This window comes from Balaenoptera physalus (assembly GCF_965194825.1).
Source record: "Balaenoptera physalus genome assembly, chromosome: 2".
NCBI lineage: Eukaryota > Metazoa > Chordata > Mammalia > Artiodactyla > Balaenopteridae > Balaenoptera > Balaenoptera physalus.
Genome location: NC_138883.1, coordinates 162,778,793 through 162,804,560, shown reverse-complemented (window position 1 = coordinate 162,804,560; position 25,768 = coordinate 162,778,793). Strand labels below are relative to the sequence as shown.

Here is a 25,768-nt window from a genome sequence, read left to right as displayed (position 1 = left end):
AAGCCCCTGGTGGGGCTAAATGATTAATGCATGATGAATTCATAACCTTCTTGCATTTGATGACCTTTCTTGAAGGAGTGGGAACAAGTTTCCAGGGTGCGATGTCTAAAGTTTCCACAACTTTCAGGTTTCCTAGCCTTGAGCTCTTTCATAAAATACTGGGGTTCAGAGAAATACATAAAGTTTGAAGAAGAATGCATATTTTTTTTTCCCCTCTGGGCAACTCATCTTCTCATGGCAGAGGCAACAAAATAGCATCCTTTCACCTGCTTTTAATTTGGTAAAAAGGCAAAAATAATATGCCTAGGTATTTACTTCTAAAATCATGCTAGAAGAATACTTTGAGATGAAAGGGAGCCTTGTGAGTTACTATCTGTCATTGGCTTCGCATGATTAAAGGTAGGGCGCCTATGCAACCTGGATAAACCACATCAAAGCTTTCATCAGGCCGACAGGTACGGTGCCTAGCATCTGACCAGAGTGATGCGCTGAAGTTAATATGCTTTCATTTGATGCAAGTCTGGACTCCTGACAAAACAGTGATATGGAGACAGCAATGCTGTTTCTCTGTGCTCCCTGCTTTGCATGGACGTCTCTCCTTTGTGAAACTCCGGGTAGCTGGACCACAAATTCCCTCTGTTGTTAGTTTGTTAATGGCTGACATTCGTTGACTTACGTGCTCAGCACTATGCCAAATACTCCAGCCACATTATCTCATGTAATTTCTACACTGAGACTCTGATGGGTTTTACAGGTAAGGAAGGTGTCTAACATCCCACAGCAAGGAAGGGGCACAGCCAGGGTCCCCAGGCTAGACTACCTCCCCGTTTCAACTTCCTACTGTCCATTCAGTGAGAGGGGCCAAAAAACCCAGAGCAGACTGGCCTGTGAGTTCATTCAAGGATACCCTCAAAGGGCCCCTTATCAGCAAGGAGTCGTGGAAAAGTCAGGTTAGCCTGACTGTTGGCTGCTGTCTTTCGGAGCAAAAGCTAAGGAAAAAAATCACCGATTTGTTTCTTTCTGTTCCTAACCCTCAAAGTCTTTGCAAAGCAGTTTAAATGAACCCAAGAGCTCCCCTGCCCCCCTAAAGCATTCATAATCCTATACTGGTCCCCTAAGTGTTACAGCAATGAAGATCTTACACTCCAGCGGAGGGGAAGGGGGAAACGGTAAATCCAAGGAGCTTCCAGCCCCACGGTGCAAGGACCTTCTTTGAGAACGCCTGCGGTTCCATGGGCAGGACGTGGAAGCTGGAAGTAATTGTCTGTAAAGTAGACATTAAGGCTGTGAGTGCTACCAACACTCCCATCCGCCGTGTGCTAACGGGTCACACGTAGGATGCATGGAACTATTCCCCTGGGAGAAACCTGTCCCATCAGCCATGCAAGTGCAGCCCGGAACAGCTCCCCTGAGCAGGCTTCGCGGCAAAAACTACCCCCGCCTCGAAGAGAGAATGTGCTAGAAACTTAGGACCTCTACTATACCTAGACTTAGGAACAGAATATCCACCAGCCTTCCACAAACAGCTATGAACTCTGAACCCAGAGAGCACATTGACATGACATTGCTGCTGAAACCAACATGCTTACCGCAGAGAACTATTGTGCCTAGGACACTCCTTTTAAGTTGTAACAAAATCCGTGGCTGCACAATTGGACAGGCCTCATCTGTACCCATCTATGCCATCAAACTTCCTGGTGTTCCTGAAAGTTCGTCCTGAGTAAACGGTCCACATCTTAATATCTTTCCATACATTTTATTCTCTAGAATTGGGACAAGGTGAAGAAACGTTTGCCTAATACAAAATTAAATCGGCAGGTGTCAGAACACTCCAGTGCTTTCCTCTGCCCAACACTTTGCATGGTGGGAAGACAGAAAGGTACACAAAAAGCATCCAGTACTGCAAGCATGCTGATGCGTCTGAAATCTGGACTTCTTTTTCGTCTTTTATTGCTAACTTTCAGAAGTAATTAGGGCACTCATTTCTAAGCTAATGGCTTCTAATGGTCACTTAATTCTGGACAAACTGCAGAGTAGTATGCTTTTGAAACTAGAATTAATTGTTTAAAAGACATTATTGGGATTAGTCTGGTAAATGTAGAGAGAGGAAAAAAAAGATCTTTTACTGAGACATTAAAAATAATGAAGTCCCCTCCAGTTCCAGACCTCATACGTTTTGTGGGTTTTTTTCTTTCTTTTTCGGAAAGTAATCAGCCAAGAGAATGAGGCAATACCAGAGACCTTTACACCTGTTTATGAAAGTTCAGTGATGTCTCCTATAATTTTATCAAATCAGTCAGACTAAGAAAGGGAACACACAGAGCCAGAGTGGGCTTTGCTGCAATTATTTTTCTCTCCTCTGTCATTTCAAAACATCCATCTAATCACTGCTGTGTTCAGAGTCTCAAAAAAAGCCAGTATAAAGCACAAAGGGAATAAGTTTCAGTCTTCTATAGCTACAGGCTACCGAGGGACAAAGGCATGTAAACCGCAAAGAACACAGAGACCAAAGTGCAGAGAGGATTCAATAAGAGTCCATCAGGTGAGAGAATTTTGAGTGGGAAAAAGCTGGGCAGGTTTCAAAACCTTGACATGTGTGTGGCCCCCAATGGTTGGATAAGGAAAGGAAGGAAATGCCAGGCTCAGGGAGCAGCTGGAGAAAAGACCCCGAAGTAGGAAAATCAGCCTGGAGCTTACGGGTATCTGACTGTCCTGGGGTAAAAGGCAAGAGGGTGGCCACATCAGGGGAAACCCTGAATGCTACAGAAAGAGTCAGGATGTTGGTGTATGAACAGCCATGAGCCATGAATGGTTTTTGAGTAGGAAACTACATTAATCAAAGTTGTAAGTTCAAGTTGGTATTTTGAGTTTCTTTCCTCCCCATAGGAAAGATAAGACAGCTATAATTGAAGCATGAATAGGAAAAAGGAGGAAGAACGATGGGAAAAAGATGGAAAACAGGACTGGGAACCTCAATGATACATAGTTCTACTTTGCCATGTTGTTTGGGGCAAACCTATCATATTCTTTATCTACCTTCTCATTTCCTGTTTGTTGTTAAGTGCTGACATTCTTCTCTCTTTAACTTCTTGGCAATATTTAAATATCACTTCAAAACTGCATCACCATACTGGACTTCCATCCTGAGCTTTCGTCCCAAATTTTCAAATGCAAGCTTGGCATGTGAAGATAGGTAACGGCACTGATCTTCAAACTCAACAGAGCCGAATTGAGTTTCTCTTCCACCAGATCCCTGATTTATTCTGTATTCCCATCACTTGACATCACCTCCATCCTCCAAATCACCTAGACTGAAACTACAGAAGTTATTTTAGGCGATGCTTCCTCTCAACCCATCAACATATAACACCTGGTCAAATCCTGCTACAAAACCTCTCTTAATATCTCTGCATCCACCCCCTTCACTTCATCCCCTTCACTTTATCCCCTCTGCCACGGGCCTGTTTCCAGTCCCCTGGCTTCACTTCAACCCTGGTCCACCAGATTAATCTCCTGATTGGTTTCCTTACCTCCAGTCTCTTCCCTCACTAATCTATCCCTCCATGTGTAGCCAAAAACACAAATCAGGAGGTGCTATGCCCTTCCTCACGAACCTTTGCTGTTCTCTTCCCACTGTTACACAATGAAGTCAACCACCTGAGTGTGGCATCCAGCATCTGGAAGGATCCGCCCAAAACCTCCAACAAACCCTCTGCACTTTCTAGATCCCCTGTTCTCCAGGCCCATACCTTTTCCTCCAGATTTGCCTGCCTGCTGAAATCCCGCTCTGTTTTCAAGTGCTAGCTTGTAGGTTAGCTCTTCCACAAAACCTGTCCGATTTCCCCAGCTCAGCTGAATAAACAGCTATTTCCTCTTTGTGTGCGTGTGCACGCGCACACACACACACACACACACACACAGAGTTCCTTGAGTGTCTTATTTCTGTCTGTCATTTATTATTTTCTACGTGTTTTCTCAATTTTAAATTCCTTGCGTACAGAGTCATGTTACATCCATCAATATATTCCCTACGATCTAGCATAATGGTCTGCAGGTAACAGGCTCTCAGAGAATGAATGCAGATTTGATTTATTCTTAAATTTCTTCCCAGGTATTAAAATTTCTAGAATTCTAAGTTTCCTGACCAGGAACCAAATCAGCTGATCAAAAAGGGAAATTGTGTCCTTACTAGTTTGTTAAGTAATTTGGGCCTTAAGTTTCTAATGGTTAATCAAATATGTCTTGGGTCCTAACTATGCATTCTAATTAATAATTTATTTACTTACTCATTAAACAAATATTTATTAAACATTTACTTTGTTCCTAGGACTCTTCTAGGTGCTACTGATATAGCGATGAATGAGTGAATTGGTTCGATTTCATCTAGTTTACATTCTAATGGGGAAACTGATTTTTTAAACTGGATAGAAATGCATAGGGGAAGGAAGATAAAACAGAGTAACAGGATAGTTACTTGCGTGGTCAGGAAAAGCCTCTCCAAGGAGATGACATTTCATCCTACAAACCCAGGTGCTTGCAGGTAATAGGGGTACATGTTAGGAACTCTAAGGAACACCAGGCTTTTTTTTTTTTTGTCTGTAAGTGAGTCCCTGGATCAGAAGTAACATTGTGCGTTTGATCATGATGACACTTTCCTCTCCAAGATGGAAAGCCTGCCACTGGATTACTACTGGCTGCCCACACCCCCCAGCCCAGGGATATAATATATCCGGGTTTCAGGAATGCTTACTGATGCTAATGAGACTCTTAGGGATGGCAGTATCAGATAAACTTTACCGACAAAATGTCCAAGTTGTTGAAGCTATGCTCTGTCTCACCCCTGCCACCATGGTCACCCATGGAAGAGCCTGAAATATTTGGGCAATGAGGTTAACTAATACCCACAAGGATACTCCTCTCAAAAATCTAACAACCGAGACGTATTTCTGTCGTGGAATCCTCTTGGTGAGCATTAGTATGAGACACAAATATCTCATTCTGGACCCATTCCAGTGGGTCCACCTGCACGCTGCCCTCGAAAGCTCATTGTCTCACAAGTCCTCCAACATTTTTCCTTCTGTGTAGCTGACTATAGACCTACCATGAACCAAGCCCTGAGCATAAGCTGATATAGATTTCTGATCTCACGTTCTCTCTCCTTTCTGACAGCGTGGCTCTCAGATATTCTATTCAGTTATTTGTGCTGGAAAAAAATGTCCTTTCTCCACTCCCCTGAGGACCACCTGTGATAAATGCAGCTGTAATAACACAGCGGTCCCTTTCCAGTGGGACTAGCACACTCACACTTAGCAGAGCCATCTGGAAACCAGGCTTAAAAATGATTCCTCTGTAGCCATCTTTTCATGGGGACCTCCTAGGAGGTTATAGGGCAGCTTCAAGAGGGTGTGGCAGAGAGGGGGGAGTAGTTACCCTGGGAATGTGAGCCACGTGCTTATGTAATTGACTTGTGCTCTCACAACCTGCTTGATCCCTGCCTCATAGACATTGCTTCCATGTGATGAAGGCTCTCTGGGGATGTCTGAGTTTATGGCAAGGGGAATCAGATAATCCTTAATCCATCACCGGCACCATGAATCACATGGTGGCTTGAAGTTTGTGATACCAAAGCCCAGTATAAGAAAGCTTTCTTTCAAAAGGAGAATATTTTCTAAAGAAGGCATGGTTTTGCTCCAAAATTCTGGTGATATCCCATTAGGCGTTGCCAGTGTTTCATGTGGTATTTCTATTTTCCAAGACGCTTAAAGCGCCAGAATTCTGCTGGGCCGTGAGGATTGAATAGTTAAACAGCTCATTCCCAGCTTGCGTTGACCAGATCAACATTTTGCTCTAGTTTGCACCCAAGTCTTTCAATTCACCTTGTAAATGGATTAGAACAGGACATGCAAATGTTGTTTATATTACCTCCAAAACCCAAAGAGGTGCCCCTCTTAGTGATATGAAGCCCAAGGCACAGTTTTGTCTGGAGCACCTAGACGTTAGCAGTCCCCATAATGTCACCAATGCGGTTGTGCCTGATTTTTCAAGGGATTTATCTCAGATCCTCTGGTTAGCATGTGTCTTACTGAGGCATCTAGAACTACCCTTTCAGTTTTCTAGGTATCAGCAGCAAAACACTATAAATGTAATGGACCAGCACGATGCTGTGTGGGCTGGAGAAAAGATCAATTTGTTTCTGGACCATATGTGGCCCAGAGTCAGAGTAATCTGAGGCAAAATTGTGACAATGTATTATAAACTCTACCAGATAAAAGCAAACAAATTCTGGTATTCTTTGTTTAACGAGACCGAGAAGAAATATTCTTTAACTTAATACCATATTCCAGGTTGCAGAAATGCAATCATTTACTTCAGTAAAGAAAACACATCTGAAACAGCAATTGAAATTGGAGTCACCCTTCATTCGATTGATGTAACAATAATATACTATGATTCTCCAAGACCCATCAACAAGCCACAGTGGAACATGAAATGAGGATGTAATAAAAATCACCATACCTCTGCACTTTTCAAGTCTTTAAAGATGTAGGATTGCTCTTGTAATACTATGTTGGTGAAGAGAGGACATCCGAGGATATTGACTTGGTCCTCCCTTCACAGATCAGGGAGCCAGTGTGCATGGCTTTTGTCAGTTGTCAATGTTACCTGTTAACTTGATGTGGTTGGACCAGGGTAAACACAAGGGGTAGGTTTAGGGTCCCACTGAGTCCTGATGAGGCAGACGTGGATCAAAACTCCATTTATCACCTGACCTATGGCTTTTTATCCTCCGTTGAGGACTTCTCCCTCTCCCTCAGATCTCTAATCACCGAGGGCAGTGGTCCAGGGCTCTGATTGGCACTCATCTCTCTTTTCTATGCACGAATACACGCATATATACCTATATGCCTGAACTTCTCCCCTGGGCTCCTATCTTTTCCCACTACATATATCCATTTGGATGCTAATAAGCATCTTAAACTAATAATAGAGAACAGTTGATTTCTGCTCCCCACCAGGCAAGCCTGCTCTTTCCCACACAAGGCTTCCACCATCTACCTAGTTTCCCAGAATAAAAATCTTTAATGTTATTTTTTATCCCACTCCCATGTCCACATTTAATCCATCTGTAAGATCTACTTACAAAATATACCTCAAATCTGATTGTATTACTCAATAGCTGTGGCTACAACAACACTTGTCTATACAGTACCACTATCATCTCTTCTTTGACTAAGGTAACAGGATCCTAAATAATTTTCACTCTCCCACCCTTGGCTACCTACAGTACACACCAGAATCGAGGGGGTAGTTTTTCCAAATAGATATCAAAACATGTCACTCCCATGCCTTAAATTCTCAAACATTTTTCCACTTCGAATCCTTCAATGGCTTTCAAATATGGACTGTGCAATAACATCCGAACTCCTGGTCGTAGCCTACGAGTTTCTTCCGGATCCTGCTAATCCTCTCCTACCAACTCTTCCTAATCTGCTTCATCTTCTATGTACTGTGACCTACACTAGCCGTATTTTTCTCCCTGTAGACAATGATGTACTTTTCCATCTCAGGACCCTTGATCATCTGTTTCCTTTGTTTGGAACTCTATTCCATGACTATGTCTTCCTCATAATTCAGGATACAATTCAAACAGTACTCCTTAGCAATGCCCCAAATCACTCTTTAGTATCTTCCCTCTTATCCTTTTCAGAGTATCTATCAGTTCCTGAAATTAACTTATTTATTTATTACCTCTTTCTTCCATTATAATATAAGCTTCTTAAGGACTCTATTTTGCTCACCACTGCATTTCCTGCATTTATTTATTTATTTGGCTATGCCACGTGGCTTGTGGCATCTTAGTTCTCCGACCAGGGATCAAACCCGTGCCCCTTGAGGTGGAAGCATGGAGTCCTAACAACTGGACCACCAGGGAATTCCCCGTATTTCCTGCATTTAGAATAGCGCTTATCACATACTAGGTGTTCAATACATCTTTGTTGACTGAATTACTGACCCCCTGCAATTCCTCACTTTGCTTGTTAGACAGCAGCATTATTTGGGGTACCAGAAATTAATATTAGCTCAATCCAAGGTCTAATGACCCCTGGAATGGTTGGGTATCTCCTTTGTCTCATATATAGTTACCCTGATTAACAGCCCCTTGCTTTTCTGAGAAAACCTAGGAGGATGTTTCATGGCCCTACTTGGGATTTTATTGCACATTCTTCAAGGATTCTGTCCTTTCCCTTCACTTCAAGGGCTCCAGCACTAGCACAGCTCTGGGAACAGAATGAGGGGTTTTCACTTTCTCAGTGTGCCTCAATTCAGACCTTTCTTCATGCATCCTAGAATTTTGTTGTCTACTTAATATAAATAGGGTTTTAATATAAAGTGGGACCTTAAAGGAACGCCTCTCTCTCTCACTGTTAGGATCCATCATTGATTCACTACGATCCCTGGGATATCCTGTTGGTCAACACATTCTGCTCACCAGGAGGAACCTGAAGCCAGTCATGCTCACCTTTCTCAGTTTGCCTCTAGCTCTTACTCATTGTTGCCTAATGTCTGTCACCCCAGGATTCTTCTAACCACATGGAAAGAGGTATGTTAACTGTAGGGCTCATAGAAAACAGGCACTAACAAGTTTTTCAGAGATGATGGTACCTTTTTACCAAAGTCCTCATGAATAATGTCTTCTAGGCACTCTTGAGGGTGAAACAATAGGACAACTTACAAGAGTAAATTCACTCCAGCATTTCTAATGCTGAGGAATTTGAATTTCTTATTTTTAATTTTACCAAAGTACATCCCATCTCAACCTCATTTAATATAGTCCACTGTTGAACATGCATTGAGTCATCTAATGAGGAAGCAAGTAAGCCACTACTGCAATCAGGAAGAACAAATCTGACTCCATATTAGATCTGCTCCTTTTCCTGTGCTTAGCCATGCTGGCTGTGCACCTTTTGTAAAAGAATGTTGCCTATACCCAGAAATATACAGGATAGCCCATTCTCAAGGCTTTGACCTTTAAGAGTCCATTCACATAGAGATAAAAAGTTGCAGAACAGAGAATAACATTTGTCTCATTTGAGGTTTACAGGAACATCATGACCTGACCTACATGGGCAGCTGCAAAAAGAAAGGATTCTGACATTAAGAAGTTTGCAACAGCTAACCACGTCCTTCCCTCAACTTTGCCTTTAAAACTGCTTTGCTGAAACCCTTGGAGGCGTTCAGGGTTTTCTGGGCGTGAGCTACCCATCTCCTTGCACAGCCCTGAAATAAACCTTTCTCTGCTCCAAACTCTGACGTTTTGGTTTGTTTGGCCTCACTGTGCACTGAACACATGGACTTGTGTTGGGTAACACTAGCAGGGCTCAGAGTAACTCACTGGAAGAGGTATGGTCTTGTGTCTCACTAAGATTCACACAGTGATGTGTTCTCGTCCAAGTAGGCAGGGGGATTCAGATTCTAGGAAGCTAAGAAATGTCACATATAGACTATGCAGGGGTGGAAGGAGAAGATATAGGCTATGTGAAAGGTGGATTATCAAGGGAAAAGAGTAAAAGCAGGAATCCATCTGGGGTGCTATGGCAGCTACCCAGGTGAGAGAGGATGGTGGCTTGGTCTAAGGAGATAGCCAATGAGATGGTGTAAAACAGTAGGACTAAAATGGATTTTGATCACAGAGTTGACTGGATTTACTCTCTGGATATAGACAGCACATAAATAGAGAAAGAGCAAGAATGAGGTCAACATTTTTGGCTTGGTATCAGTAACTAAGGTGAAGAAAGCATGTGGAGTAGTGGGAAGTGAAAGGGGTATTCTGACTCTGCCTTGGTGCTTCCAATCAGTTTGTGACTCTCAACAGACACCTGTTAACAACTAACAGAACTTGGTCTGTGCCCCAGTTGTGACGGAGGTAATCAGACACAAGAGAGGAGGTACAGCTAGATTTGTTAGGAGGGACTTTACAGAAAAGCTGAAGCCAGTGATCCTGCAATCCCACTCCTAGGCATATACCCAGAGAAAATTCTAAGTTGAAAAGATACATACACACCAATGTTCACAGCAGCACTATTTACAATAGCCCCAAGACATGGAAACAACCTAAATGTCCATCAACAGATGAATGGATAAAGAAGATGTGGTTCATACATACAATGGAATATTACTCAGCCATAAAAAAGAATGAAATGCTGCCATTTGCAGTACCATGGATGGACCTAGAGATTATCATATTAAGTGCATTAAGTCAGACAGTGAAAGACAAATATATGATATCACTTATACGTGGAATCTAGAAAAATGATACAAATGAACTTATTTGCAAAACAGAAACAGACTCACTGACATAGAAAACAAACTTATGGTTACCAAAGGGGAAAAGGGGGAGGGATAAATTAAGAGTTTGGGATTAGCAGATACAAAATACTATATATAAAATAGATAAGCAACAAGGTCCTACTGTATAGCACAGGGAACCATACTCAATCTCTTGTAATAATCTATAATGGAAAAGAATATGAAAAAGAATATATATACATATACATATATATATAAAACTGAATCACTTTGCTGTACACCAGAAACTAACAAAATATTGTAAATAACTATACCTCAATAAAAATAAATAAACAAACAAACAAATAAATAAAGCTGAAGCCAGGAGGATGAGCAGGACTTCAACTGAGAAGGATGGGGATTAGGTACCCGGTCCCAGGGAAGAGGGACCTGTAGGTACCTGGTCCCAGGGAAGAGGGACCTGTACAGCGCCACTGCATCTGTTGTGCACCACACACCTCTGGGTCTGCCATCACCCTGGCTGTGTGTAAGTTCAGACTTAGAGGCTGAGGAATGCCAGGCACAGCGTTGGGATGGTAAATGAACCAGCATAGCCAAAGCAAAGGGTAGAGTTAAAGAAGGTTAGTGGAATTAAGACATTAGATGAATCTATGATTTGGCCATTCAAGGATTCATTTTTAGGCATATTTGAATAATCTTGACTCCACAGAATCCAGCAGGCGTGGGAAATGTTAGTAGGCACTCTAGTCACCCAAATCCCGTGTTAACTCATGATCAAGTATTAGCTCATCCCAGCTCCAGGAGGAGAGGGGTCATAAACATTTTTTATGAGAAGCTTTTTCTCTCATTTGTTCAGGTGAGACAGAGGAATCCTCTAGTCCTTGTTCCAAGAAAGCACTCTGACTGCTGAGATTAGACTTGGTTTTGTCAATAAATGAGCTGTTAAAATTGATTTCTCCTCATTGAAAGGCACTTCATTCACAAATATCCTCTGCCACATGGAGACCATTTTAGTCCACAATCTGGGCTATTCCAAATGGAACTCTTTCATTACAAGCATGCCTTTCAGAACTCTTACTGGTGGTATCAGCGTGTAACGTCCTATATTTTTCCACATATTCGCAGTACCTCCAACTTGAATGCCAGTCCGGGTTTCAGGGCTCTTTCATCCTTAGAAACAATACTTGTGTAGATAGAAAGCATTTTATTCCTGTCACGGCCCCCAGTGAGCTATTTGGGAAGGATAAGTATCACTTAAGGAAAGATGACTATTGCCTTCTTTATATCTCGTGATAGCATGATTCCATGTAGCACGTGGGCAAGAGAACATTTACTATGTTACTGCCATTTTCAGGGAGAAAAATACCTCTACCGGAATAACGTTAGTCATATTTTTGGAAATCAGGGAAATGTATAGAAATATGGCTTTAGAAAAATATGTGGGCTGTCAAATAACATCTCCGTTCTTTTGACAGACTATAGCGAGAAATTAACAAGCCAGCACAGGGTTGGGAGACCTCAGGAGTGGGAAATGCCCGTGGACACCGTCTCCCCGTCCCATTTTTGCTGCCTATCTATTTTGTTTCACTCTGAGATTCAAAGAAGGAACATATAACAATGTGTAAATTCAATGGCAAGCACATTTGAAAACATGTCTGGGATCAACCTATTGTGAAATAAATATAATTTTATGGATAGTATCCTGAAAGTGCCTGACAAGAAATGTTTAAATTACCGAGTCAAGATGGTTAATACCGTTTCATTAGGACACAATCCAGACTCAGCAAACTCCTTGCCGAACCCCTGGTCCACTGTTCCCCACACAGTCCAAGGTGGACGCTCCTTCCGTACTACTCCACACCCCAGAAAAGCTCTTTAGTTGTCTGTGCCTAGTTCTATATGTTTCTTGTGACATCTGCTGGTATTTCCATTTAAAATAAGATCGTTGTAATTTCCAACCATATCTGTTCTTATTTTGGGGTGTGAGCCATCTTGCAATGCCTTATCCTTGAAGACTATGATTTGTTTGGGTTCTATGTATAACATCTTGGTTTAGGAAAATGCCTTTTTTTGCAGAAACATTTGAAAACAGTCCAGGGCGGGAGCTCAGCACTGGGGTAGACATGAGACAATGAAGTATTCTTAGTCTTTACCTTTTGCTTTTTCTCAAACTGTTTACAATACGAAAGGGAGGGCAGGTTTTGTTCCTTAGAAATTAAGAAGGAAAGAAGAAAAATGATTATCCATTACAGATAATGGGTGGCCAGCAATTACATAGAAATGGAACAAACATTCCGAAGGGCCAAGCTATTCTATCAGCACAGCTGCACGATGACAACCATATGCTCTGGCCTGAGGGGTTGACTATTACATTGAAACTGATTAGAGTAGTTTATCTTCACGGAAAATAGCTCCATTTGAACTGATCATTACTAGCAATAGGTAAACATCAATGGGTTAAGAGCTTGCTTTACATACCTCCAACTATGCTCAGAACGATATGCAGGTTAAAAGAATTGATTATCCAATCAGATGTAAATTCACACACTGACATTAAGCAAGTGTTTTAATAGCATGAGGTTCTAGGCAGCTGAAAGGAATTAGGAAAAATTGAACGCAGGAGACTGTTCAAGAAAGATTCCCATTTTGTTGGAACCCCATGTTAGAAAGACGGAGCCGTAAGTATGTGAGACAGTGGTTCTCAATGGATGGGAGAGATGGACAGAGTTATCTGGGTGGCTTTATCAGTCTGCCTACCAGCCCCACACTTGCCCTCTTCAATTCTGATACGTCTCCATATGATCAAGGTAGTGTGTGTGTTTGTGTGTGTGTGTGTGCGCACACACGCATGTGCGCACATGTCAATCTTTCTTCCACTGGTTTAATTTTTTTCTCCAGAATTACAAAATAAGCGTGTGGACCCAAATGGAAAGCTGCTTCTTTTCTCCTGGATTGATTAACTGGGTCATCCATTCATTCAACGATGTTCATTGAGACATTGTTTTAGGCGTTGGGATATATTGGTAAACAAGACATAGAAAGGCACTAAATAAATGACAGATATAAATGTCGACTTATCTTGAACCTAAACTAGGATGTAAAGAAGGACAGAGACAATCCCTAAAATAATCTGCATGACGGGGAAGTGGTAAAGATGATGGTCATGCTTATTGTTAATAAAACATGATGCTTGTATAGTCATTTAATGTGTAGAGGATTTCAGTTGTTTTGAACTATTATCAGGTGGTATGCCATCTGTCTGCATTGTATGCATCAGTTTATAATGACTTGCTTGACTAATTATCTTATACCTGTATATATGTGATCTTCCTGGCTAGGTTGTAAATCCCACAAAAGCAGGTACTGTGCCTTTCATTTCTTGATCTTTCCTAGTGACCATCAATGTGCTCAGATTAAAGTAGTTACTAAAATATTACCTCCCATTTATACAGGTCTTAATAGTTTTCAAACACTTTTTATAGATCATCTCATTTGATTTTTATAATACCTTGTTAGTGAATTTCAATAATGAGAAATGAGAGGTTCAAAGAGGATACATTATTTATTTACTCAAGGTCACATAATTAGTTAGAAGCAAAGTCCTTTGTCTTTTGGCTTTTTAAATCTTTTTGTCTAATGCTTTTTTTTTTCATTGTACTATGTGGCTTCTCATATGCTGTGTATATATATCAGATTTTTCAGGCATATGTCAGATATATATCAAATATCTATTTATATACTGTGAGGAATGAACTCATTTTTGGGAATTGGAGATGCAAGCAGAGAAGATTAGATTGCTTGATAACTCAAATCAAGCTGTTTATCTTTGGGTAGCCAAGATGGTCTGAGAATTATGTGAGCAAAGGCAGAGACGTAACTGCACCACAGCTGTGGTTCAGGAGGAATGATGAGCTGAGGGCAGAATAAGTCATGAACACCCAGAGTCAGATGAAGAGGAGGCTCCATCATCAAAGAACACATTCGAGGGCGTGGCAGCAAACATAGCGCCGTGGAAATGATAACAGGGCAGAAGTGAAGCAGTTACCCCAGCCTGCACCCCAGCCATGCTCTTTATGTCTTCTCCTTGCTTTTCTGAAAATGAATGCCAATACCATTCTAGGGCTTTCTTAATTCATGCTGGAAGCCCCCAGGGCTTGACATAGAATATGACAGTATGTCTACAGAACGTGCATTCTGTCTGATTATCAAGCAAGAGATGTAAAAACTGTTAAAGCTACCACTAGCCCTAGAACTCAAAATGGGAGACAGAACAGAAACTGATTGTTTCTGCTGTTTCTGAACACCACACGACTCCAGCCAGATTCAGCCTTATTTGTTGCAAATGCATGCACAGAAAAATCAATCAGGGATTCATGTCTTGCTTTTCATTTGACAGCAAGCATCAAACAGCAGCAATGTCAGCCATGGAACATAACTTTTATGCCAGTTACAACTATACCCTATTAAGTTTTTTTCTCAAATCCATAAGGTCACAAAGACTTTCTCCTTCAGTAGCACAACTTAGATGTACAAATTAAAATTCCAATTCCTGTATACCTTCCATTCATAAGAAGCAATTAAAGTAGAGGATCTAATATACTCTATGATGCTGATGATGACCTTAATCTTTATTTGCCTCAATGGGCTCTGCCAAAATATCTCTTTCATTTATTAAACCCATTTGCGATTGCCACCAACTTTGAGCTGAATGGCATCCCAAGGCCAAATCTGTTCATTCATCCACTTGTTTAAAGAAAAAAAAAACCACTAGAGGAGCCATCAACTGATTAACCTGTGGCAGTTCATTACATTAGCATCTTTATCTGTATGTTGAAACAAAATATACAGTAATGGAAGCAGCTTTTTGCAGGAAACCGCCCTCAGCAGGAAACCCCTTTTCTTGTCAGTTGAGCAAAGCTACATTGTAACTAACTTTTTAAAAAAGTGATCTTTATTGGAGTATAATTGCCTCACAATACTGTGTTAGTTTCTGTTGTACACCGGGGTGAATCAGCCGTATGCATACATATATCCCCATATCCCCTCCCTCTTGAGCCTCCCTCCCACCCTCCCTATCCCACCCCTCTAGGTCATCACAAAGCACGGAGCTGATCTCCCTGTGCTATGCTGCTTCCCACTAGTTATTTTTCATTCGGTAGTGTAAATATGTCGATGCTACTCTCACTTCACGACAGCTTCCCCCTCCCACTCCGTGTCCTCAAGTCCATTCTCTATGTCTACATCTTTATTCCTGCCCTGCAACTAGGTTCATCAGTACCATTTTTTCCCCCTTAGATTCCATATATATGCGTTAGAATACAGTATTTGTTTTTCTCTTTCTGACTTACTTCACTCTGTATGACAGACTCTAGGTCCATCCACCTCACTACAAATAACTCAATTTCGTTTCTTTTTATGGCTGAGTAATATTCCATTGTATATATGTGCCACATCTTCTTTATCCATTCATCTGTCGATGGAACCAGGCGCCCTCATGCTCTACTCTTCTCCGGCCCTGGCACACCATTCAAATCTTTGATCGCACAATACCTTACCTAACCTGTTGGTTCTTTCCATAGATCAAAGAAGTAGAAATGAAGAATAAGTATTTAACAGAGGACCAGATGTCTTCCCTAGCTTCCCCTTCAGCCTTCTCACGAACAAACTGTGTGAACAAGATGGCATCTAAAGAAAGATCACAAGAAGTCGACAAGCTTGCATGCAGTCTGACCCCCTATCTCAATGATTAACTGAGAGTACTTCCTTTTTTCCCTTTAAAAACTTTCATGGCTGAGCAGAATCTTGGGAGTTGGTTTTTGGGGGTCATGAGTCCACCTTCTCCCCAGATTGCCAACATTCTGATTAAAAGTAATCTTCCTTTCTACCAACACTTGCCTCTCTTGGTATTGATTTTCGATCGGCGAGCAGCCAGACCTGAGTTCAGTAACAGTAAGCCTCTATAGAACATGCAAAGCTGTGCCACAAGCTACAGGGAGATTGTTCTGCAGTTTTAACCTTTTGATTGGGATACTCAGAGTTTGACTACCTGTGGCCATACACCCTCGGGAGTCGAGCTGGGCTGTCCAGGGAGTAATAGAAGCCCACCTGGCCGCGCCCCTTTGGCTGCTGGTCATTGCAGATAACAAAGTGGAGAAATATATGTAGTCTTCCGATGATATCTTGGATAGTTAGAGAAAAAAAATTGGGGGTATATATTTTTTACTTCCAATGGCAGATATGGTGGGTGATAACAGAAACACTATCGTAAGGGTGCAAGCTGGGGGAGACAGTCGATCGGAATCCTGTCCTTTATGGCAATTCACTGAATGCCTAAAGTGGAATCCATACGACAACCCAAGCAGAAAGTGCCCAGCTTCTGAGAACCCTCCAAATGGGTCTGATAATGATTTGTTTATTTTTAATTCATTTCCTTCCTAAATATTAATCATACACACAACCTACTAGATTATGTCTTAGTGACAGGGGTCATATCTAATTTATCTTTAAATACTCAATGGCTTGAAAGTATCTTGGTATATGGCGGGTGTTTATTACGTATTAGGAGAGGAACATCAGCCAAGTGAAACCTACCCTTCGATAGTTGGCATCGTGTTAGCTGACTTGGTCAGTCAGGCCTTTATTGGAAGCTCACCAGTTAAGTGGGACAAGAGAAAGGATACAGCCCATTTCCACATGGAAGAGCTTAACAGTCTAGCCCAGGGAAGAAACATATTTTTTAAAATGTATACTACACAAAGCAGATACCAGAAACGTGTGACTGAGATCTAGCTACTCAAAGAACTTATTATGCTTGGGACGTCTTCTTAGCTCACAAGGATTCCTCTTTCTTGGGGAAATGACTCTGATGTCCAGACCTTTCTCCAGAGAAAGCAGATGAGTCTCTACAAAACGCCCGTCCTCTTGGCTCTAAGTCCTTCACGCAGGACTGGGCCATTGGGCAACCAAAGCTAAACTGGGTCAATCAGGTTCTTCTCTGTGGGAAGTCAGAATTTTCAATCAAGAGTCTCCTGGGTAGGAGTCTTTGCAGCTGAATAATGTTGGGGGTGATACTCAAGAAAGGAAGTTTATGTTGTCTTGTCCCTGAAGTCACCAGAGCTGCCCTTCTTTCTTCCCTTCTGAAGTTGTATTTGTTCAGTTCTTCCTGGAATTCTGTGATATATTCCACTATCCTTCCACTTAATTCCTTCTCTTGGTTGAGCCGCTCAAGAGGTGGTTTCTATTATGTGAAACAGAAAGAAATTTAAATTCTTTGGAAGTGCAGATGGATGGCTCTAAGAATCAGTGTAGCCAGAACTAAGTGGGCTGAAACTGGAAAGAAAGCAAATATGCGAAGTTGGATATAGGAAGAAACACTTTTGTAGTACAATAGAGTGAAACAAAGCAACCCAAAGTGAAGGAGTGGAGTAAGTGACATGGAAAACATAGCATGGAGTCAAATTGGGAAATTGAGAGTGAGGAGAAAAGCTCTGTTGCCAGGGAAACAGTGGGATCCATGCCAACAGTCAAGAGAAGGTAACTGTGATGGAGGAGGCTGGTCAGATACTTAGGTGAAATTTAAGGGTATCTTTTTTTTTTCTTTGGTCTGGGGCTTTATGAAGTGACATTCCATTTTACAGGTGCAGATCACAGTAACTTCATGCTGTGGCTTGGCGTATCATAGCATTGCTGGTTTTGCTATATGAAAAGACATTTAATGAGGAACGTCTTGAATAGAACTTTGAATCTGAGGGACTTCGAGGGATGAATGGCCCTGGCGGCTGTCAAGAACAGCTGAACCCCAGCTGGAACATGGGGCTGCCTGGTGCTTGGCCAAGACCTTCCACGCCACAGCCCTGAATCTCCAGGTCCTCCTGGTGACTGGACCTGCCTGAGGACTGGATGAGGCGGTCATGGTCACACCCAACACCTCCCTAGGCAGGAGAGGTCACCTGTAGCCACACACTGGCAAAATTGGGGAAAAGGACTTGATTTGAGTTTTATTTTGGAAGATGCAGACCAAGCACCTCATTGGCCCTGGAGGGGTAGGGGGCGGGGTACAGCCCATTTCAGTGTCAGCTCAAGGAAGTGGCATTCACTGGAACAGAAACTGTGACTGCACAGACCATCACAAATCTGGTTTTCTCAGATCATCATCCGCTGCTGCAGCTTTTGGGTTCAGTTCTCCAGTGCTGTCAGCCCAGAGAAGCGTATGAGGCTTTTATTAATTTTACTTGTTCAACCTAATGGAAGCAAAGTTAGACATATTTTGTTCCAAGGCCCAATTTTCCTGAACTAAGTTCATGCATATCAAAAGCCCAAGAAATCAGAAGGTAGTGTGGTTCCTTTGTTAAATCTGTTCCTATCACATCTTCTATTCAGTGTCTTCCGATATGTCCTTTGAATTCTTCCAGTAAACTTAGCCTGAGGAGTTGGAGACCAAAAGGTAATTTTGAGAGTGATGGCTGAATATATTTGACCAATTGGATCTTCTTCAATTAAAAGTTAAGGCTGATATAGAATATTTCTCACCATGTTAAAAGCATTTAGAGAAATGGTTAATTCTTAAAATGATGAGTAACTATTTTCATTCCAGTAGGTTATATAATTTTCATTGAGGACTAAGATTTTGTTCTATAAATTTAAGTGCTAAATAAACAGTATACCCTAAACTCCAGTCCAGACTCTGTCCTGGCCCAAAGGAATTTGCTAAACAACTTTTCATTTGTACAACATTTTACTTTTTCTTTTTGTCAGAGTCATAAGTGAAGCACAGAAATATCCCCAGAAAGTCCATCCTCTTGGTATTTGCAACCTGGCAGGAAGCTCTAAAAGTCTCCTGGGAGCAGATTAGGTAAGTTCTATGAAATTTCCAGTGTACTGTAGGATATTTATCCCAACCCAAATCTTAGTCTTTAAAAAGATTCATTTATTCCTAGTTTCAAGTTTCACACCAGGCTTTTCCACTGACCACAGAAATGTAGCACTAATCTTTGCTTGAGCCTCTGCAGAAAATATCAGGCATCTGAAGCAGAATCATGAACTATAATAGCTCTTAAGCCACCAGGTCATCTTAATAACATATCTCCCCCATCAGCTTTCCCAAACCATTCCAAGGCATTTGGAGCCTATGTTTTCATATTGTAGTTTTGAGAGCCAAAATTTGTCTGAGTTCCTCTTGCAAGATTAATTAAAACGGACATGCTGTGGAAGCATAAACAAGACCAGGATTTCTTTACTATAAATGCTTGTCATGACAGCATTTGCTATAATGTCATTATGACATCTTGCTTTATTTCTTTAAATATGAAAAAATCAATAAGGGAAGCAGACTTGCAGTGAAAAAAAGAAATTACGCCAGCTCCATTCCTTATCATGAACATAAAAGAACGGAGGGCTAACAGCTCTTACCTCTCTCTGGTGGGATAAGAATAGCACTAGAAAGAAAAGACAAATCTGGCATTAATAAGACAGGATCATTAGTAATAATCAATACAGAGAAAAATGCTTTCTGAAGACCAGCGTTTGGCAAATAATTGTGAAAAATACAAAAGCAGTGCACATATGTGTAACTGAATCACTTCGCTGTACACCTGAAACTAACACAACATCGTTAATCAACTCTACTCCAATATAAAATTTAAAAATTTTACAAAGTGCTCCTAATAACTTACTTGGGGAGTAAGAAATAAGAATATGGGGCAAGTTAATTATGAAAGAAACAAGGTATAATAAGTTCTTTCTGAAAAAGGACCTGACTCTTGAGGTTAGGATGATTGGAAAAGACTTAGGGAAGGAAAGAACGAGGTCTTCAAATTTCAATGTTATGTGCAAAGTCAAGGAGAAACTGGTTTGAGGAGGAAGATGATGAGTTCAGGTTTGGAAATGCTGGGAGGGGTGGGTGCCTGAGACTCCCCGGTGGAGAGTCTGGTGGAGCTGGAAACGTGTAACTGGAACTCAGGGGGCCTTCTGGGCTGGAGATGGAGGTGGCAGATGTCAGCATGGGGGCATTAAAGGAAGTTGTGGTCAGAGTTGAGCTCATTCAGGAAACTGAAGGAGGGGCTTGCTGAGAACAAGTACCTTCAATATTCCAGGGTGGAATAGAGGAAGCATTCTGTGAAAAACAGACGGAGAAAAGCATTTGATGAAAGTAAACAAGGAGGGAGCAATATTGGGAAAGACAGAAACGGAAGGATCTACAGTGAGAGTGTAGACAACAGTGTAAGACGCTCTGGTGGAGTCGGGGTCTGGGTGTGTGGGGGCTTGGAATCACACGGCCTCATGCCTGCAGGGCTCTTGTAAGAAAACCAAGACCAGGGGAAGTTAAGGCACTTGTTAATCACACAACTAATTAGCAGGGAGCCAAGACCAGAACACAGATGCTGGACCCCTTTCTCTGCTGTCTCTGCTCTGTCAGGCCGCACCTTTGGGTGAGTGAAACCCAGGTTTCACCAAGGGGAGGAGTGGGAGATCAGGCTTAGCAAGATAAGTCCAGGCAATGCTGGAAACTTGCTAAAGTAGGGGTTGAAATATTATCCTGAGGAATGGAGACTCACTAAAGAGCTTTGAGCAGGAGAGGCTTCCTAATCAAAGAGGTACTTGGGGAAATTTTATGTGGTAGTTTTCAGATGTATTGTCACTATTTTGCTTAGCTCGGTCATAGAGTAAACAATTATGAATTAACTGCTTCCCAAAATAGTTGTAAATTTTGTTTAATAAAACTCCTTAATCATATCAGAAATTAATAACCAATAAATAAGTAAAATCTCAATTATAAATTAAGTCATCTGCTGCTTAGATCTACCATACCACCTAAAAAATATCTAGAAATACAATGAAAGTTCACCCCAGGCCTTAGATCAAGGCCAGCTTTGGCCTGAGTCCACTGTAGCCCACTCTTACATACTTCCATAACTCTCCTAAGATGACTGATTAGTGCCATATGGTGATAGATTATTTTACACGAGTCCTTCCTTTTTCTCTTTTTCTTCTGTACATGTACATCTATTAGAAAGAGGAATAAAAACATATTCCTGTACCTTTGGAAGTATGCCTTGGGGAAAACGCCCCTCACACAGGGTGGGCTTTCTCTAAAGGAGTTGCCATTGCACAGGCGGGTGGCACTGGGTCAAGCCGAAGCCCTGGATGAGCTTTGTCAGGGCCTCCCAGCCACTTTATCCTCTCTCTACTCAGAGCTTTACAGCTTTGAGATTCTCCAAAGCCAGGATAATGGTCTGCCTCATAGGGGGCAGTACACCAATGGGTAGAAATTGACCTGACACTCCGGAAACCCCAAGGTCCCAAGGTCCCCGAAGTCTGATTAGGTGGTTCATTGCAAGACGAACATCAAGTGTGGAACACAGAAAAATGTCACAAATGGTGCTTCAGACTGATTTTAGGGTCATGGCCACCTGCACTTCTGACCCTGACTTTGACCCTCCTCGCATCTTGCTTTCCGTCTCTGCTGCTATTCTGACTGTTCACACTCTGAGCAGAGAGGACCCGCCCTGCTTTACATGTGCCTGGGCTGAACACCTCCGTGGGATTGTTGCTGGGCAACAGCAGCCAGAACAATTTGTTTGGGGAGCATTTTGAGAATGATTACACTTGCAGGGTTGGGGTGGGTTGGTCGTGTGTCGTTCTTTTTTTTTTTTTCTTCCTGTGGTACCTATTCCTGGAGGTTGTAAATATTCATCTGAATTTTGCATATATGAGGGGGAAATGTTATTTAAATGAGCTTGGGAGGGTAATTTGCTCGGGTGCATCACTGCACTCTTTTATGTGTTGCAGGTAGTCTGCTGCAGAAGGAGAAAAAGCCATTTTGTGACCGTTATTGACATAGATGACAATGCTATGCTGGCTTGTTTCAGTTCCGTAGAACAATGGGAGCAGAAGATGCAGTTTAGCAAAGGCATTTAGTAAATTGTTGGTAAATGGCGAGGATACAAAAGCCCCAGCGAAGTCATCAGGCACATTTCCTCTCTAATGTGGCTGCAGTTACTCTCCTGGCCTCCTCTCTCCCCCTTTCGAGAGGCAAACTTCCTCTTGCTCTCCTTTACATGCTGAAATACAGCACTTGGCTAAACCCGGGAGAGCTGATTTGAAAGGTAATGGGAAGAAACACTTCCTTTCGAAAGGAATCTGGCAGCCTTGAAGGATTTACAGGGCACTGATTTCAGATGAATCAGTCGGGGAGGAGCTGCAAATACTTGGAAAATCATCGGGGTCAATATTGCCCACACCCCTGGAGTATTAATATGTACACACACCCATGTACGCCCCTGGAGATGTGTTTATTTCATAATTCACAAATGGTAAAGAGACCTTTTCTGAATTTTTTTTCTTAGGGGCTTGGGGAGCCAGCAGTCAAATTGTGATTCTTCCAAATGCTTCCCCATATGCCTTAAATGCTCCCATTAAAGATAATTTCCTCAGTCTACACACATTCTGTGAGTCTTAGTGACCCCCTCCCTACCTCATGAGAGAGAGTCTTTCCTTGAGGCTGCTGTGTCCCCTCTCGGCTATGACTTGGTCAGGAGCCTCTGACACCATATGGCAGAATTCGAGGCTGTATCGTCAGCCAAACACAACAGTTGTTTTTAGGACCCAGTCAGTTACAGACTCCATCTCTCCACCCCCAGGGACATGTCTGTGATTATAAAATATGCCTCTGGGCCATCTGACAATGTGGGCCCCAAAGCTGTCCTGTGGCCATAATCCCAGATCCTTAGGCTAATTTTGTAGGCTCTCTTGCACAGGAGGCAGCCTTTGGCCAAGAATCCAGTAAAACTCTTCCTGGTTCCTGGTTTACCTCAGGAACATGAATTAATGATGCAGTTTCATTTTGGGTGAGAGCACTTAAATATCCAGGATTCAAATTGCAGTGGAAGGAGCCTCCATACTGTTCTCCATAGAGCTCCCATATGATCCAGCAATCCCAATCCTGGGCATATATCCAGAGAAAACTCTAATTTGAAAAGATACATGCACCACAGCAATGTTCATAGCAGCACTGCTTACGGTAGCCGAGACATGGAAGCAACCTAAGTGTCCATCGACAGATGAATGGATAAAGATGAGGTACATATATACAATGGAATATTACTCAGCCATCAAAAAGAATGAAATACTGCCATTTGCAGCAACATGGATGGGCCTAGAGATTATCATACTGAGAGAAGTAAGTCAGATTGAGAAAGACAGATATCATATGATATCGCTTATATGAGGAATCTGAAAAAAACTGATACAAATGAACTTATTTATAAAACAGAAATAGAGCCATAGACATAGAAAACAAACTTACGGTTACCAAAGGGGAAAGGTGAAGGGGAGGAATAAATTAGGAGTTTGGGATTAACATACATACACTACTATATATAAGATAGATAAACAACAAGGACCTACTGTATAGCACAGGGAACTATACTCAATATTTTGTAATAATCTATAAGGGAAAATAATTTGAAAAAGAATATATATATGCATATATATACATATAACTGAATCACTTTGCTGTACACCTGAAATTAATACAACATTATAAATAAACGATACTTAAAAAAAGAAAAAACAAATTGGGGTGGAAGAGTGAACAGTAAAGAGGACAGAGATGTACAGGAGAAGAAATTCAAAAATGAACACATTCTTTGCCATTCATCGTGGCCGCCAGTGCTGAGTTAGAACATTAGGTCCTTCAAAAGTCTCAGTCTGGACACTCCCTTCAAGATGGCCTTGGAAGCCCACACCTTCCATATTTCCACCAAACCTTCTGTTTGTTGAGTGCCTGTTAGGTGCAAGCCATGGTCATAGGTCTTGCATAAGCTGCTAGAGGGTAAAATGCCTACTCTCCCCTCAAGATTGCAGGCACAGGCTTTCTCTTGGCTTTGGGGAGAGAAAGGCAGCCTCAGGCAACAGCACCTGCATCAACCCAACACTGCAATACAGCACGCAGCTCTCAGAGAGAACGTCTGACTCCACTGAAGACCTGCAGCCCCCTTTGCTTTTACTTTCCTTTGAAAAATGTCCTACATCTTTTGATTCAAAGTTTACCGCTAGGAACAACCCTTCTCTTTTGCTTACACCTCTAGGCAAAGAACATATGTCACAAATGCCACAGCCATATTTAGAAATGTCTGTTGTTCAGTTCCACTGAGCCTGCCCCCAAGTTACCTTTTCCGTGGCAATTACTCATGAAATCTGAAAACGCCTGCAAATTAGGGTTAGGTTGCTTTCATTTCCCAATTAACTGCCCACCTGCTAGTATAAGATTCAAGTGCGTCATGGTCAGCCTTTTCCCCTTCAGCTTTTAGGAAGAAAAAAAAAAGGTTCCCACCTTCCTTATGCAGAGAATAATTATTGTGCAGAACAGTCTACCAAAGGCAACAGTGAAACACGCACTGTGGGTGTATTCAAAGAGCTGGAAAAGGAAGAAAAGAATTCCATGGTATAAACATTGGACAGACAGGTGGATGCGTTTGGATAGACCATATGGCCCCCTTCTGTCTTGAAACGTACAGTGAGATTATATTTTTGCAAAATCCCTTCAAGAACTAAGTTGATGTCTAAATAGTAAACTACGGCAAAGAAAATGCTCGTGGTACCTTAACCACGTCCATTATTTCGATGTCAATTTTGTATTTCTGGGGATATGTTTTCAATATGGAGCTAACACACTTGTCATAGCATAAATGAGGTGGCGGAAGGTAAGGTGGAGAGACAGGTAGAAGAATTTAGTCTTGTTTTCTCAAGAGAAATGGATACGTACTTGCCAAACTTGTAGCAGAGGAAAACGCTGGTACCCCAGTGCAGCCCCTGGAAACAACCACCGTGATGCGAATCCAAGGTACTGAGCTGAACGACAGACATGAAATGCACCAGATAATGAAAAACAGTGTCATTTCTGGAAAACATTAGAGAATATCTTTCTCCCCCTCAGGAAGGCAGAGCATATGATTCCCATTCTCACATTATGACAGAAACGCTGCATGCACTATATGTGGAGGATTGCTGCCTGAAATTCCAAGAGATCATACATGATGGGGAGCTACAAACATGCTTCTTCAAGCCCATTTTAATTGACACCCCGGTTGATGAGATAACACGGTTTTGACAGCAACTCTGCACTGAAAGAGTTTCTCTTAGGATTTTCAAAAAGCGATTCTTGCCAACAGATTGGGATACAAGAAATCCATAGCCTTTCCGAGCAACTTAGTCTGAACCTTTGAAACACGGTGCACGTTTGGTGACACCGCCGCCCCCAGCCTAAGAACAGCAGTAAGGTCACTGTCCTTGTGACAAAGCGGAACTTCTCATCTCACGCTCCTCTGGCCACACAAATGCAGCCTGGCGTGCTCCTCCAGGCCTCGTGCGCCCTCCCAGCGGACTCTGCAGGTTATTCCCTGGGTGACTGAGCCCTCTCAGGTACTGTGCGGTGCCTGCCATTGTCCTTTAATCTGGCTCC

At 42.0% G+C, this 25,768-nt stretch overlaps 1 protein-coding gene across 16 annotated transcripts in view; it reads right to left on the bottom strand.

The window, feature by feature from the left end:
* LOC309655013 (uncharacterized protein) overlaps window positions 1-25,768 on the bottom strand; it is a 184,741-nt gene that overhangs the window by 24,083 nt on the left and 134,890 nt on the right. The gene's annotated exons all lie outside the window — the stretch shown is intronic.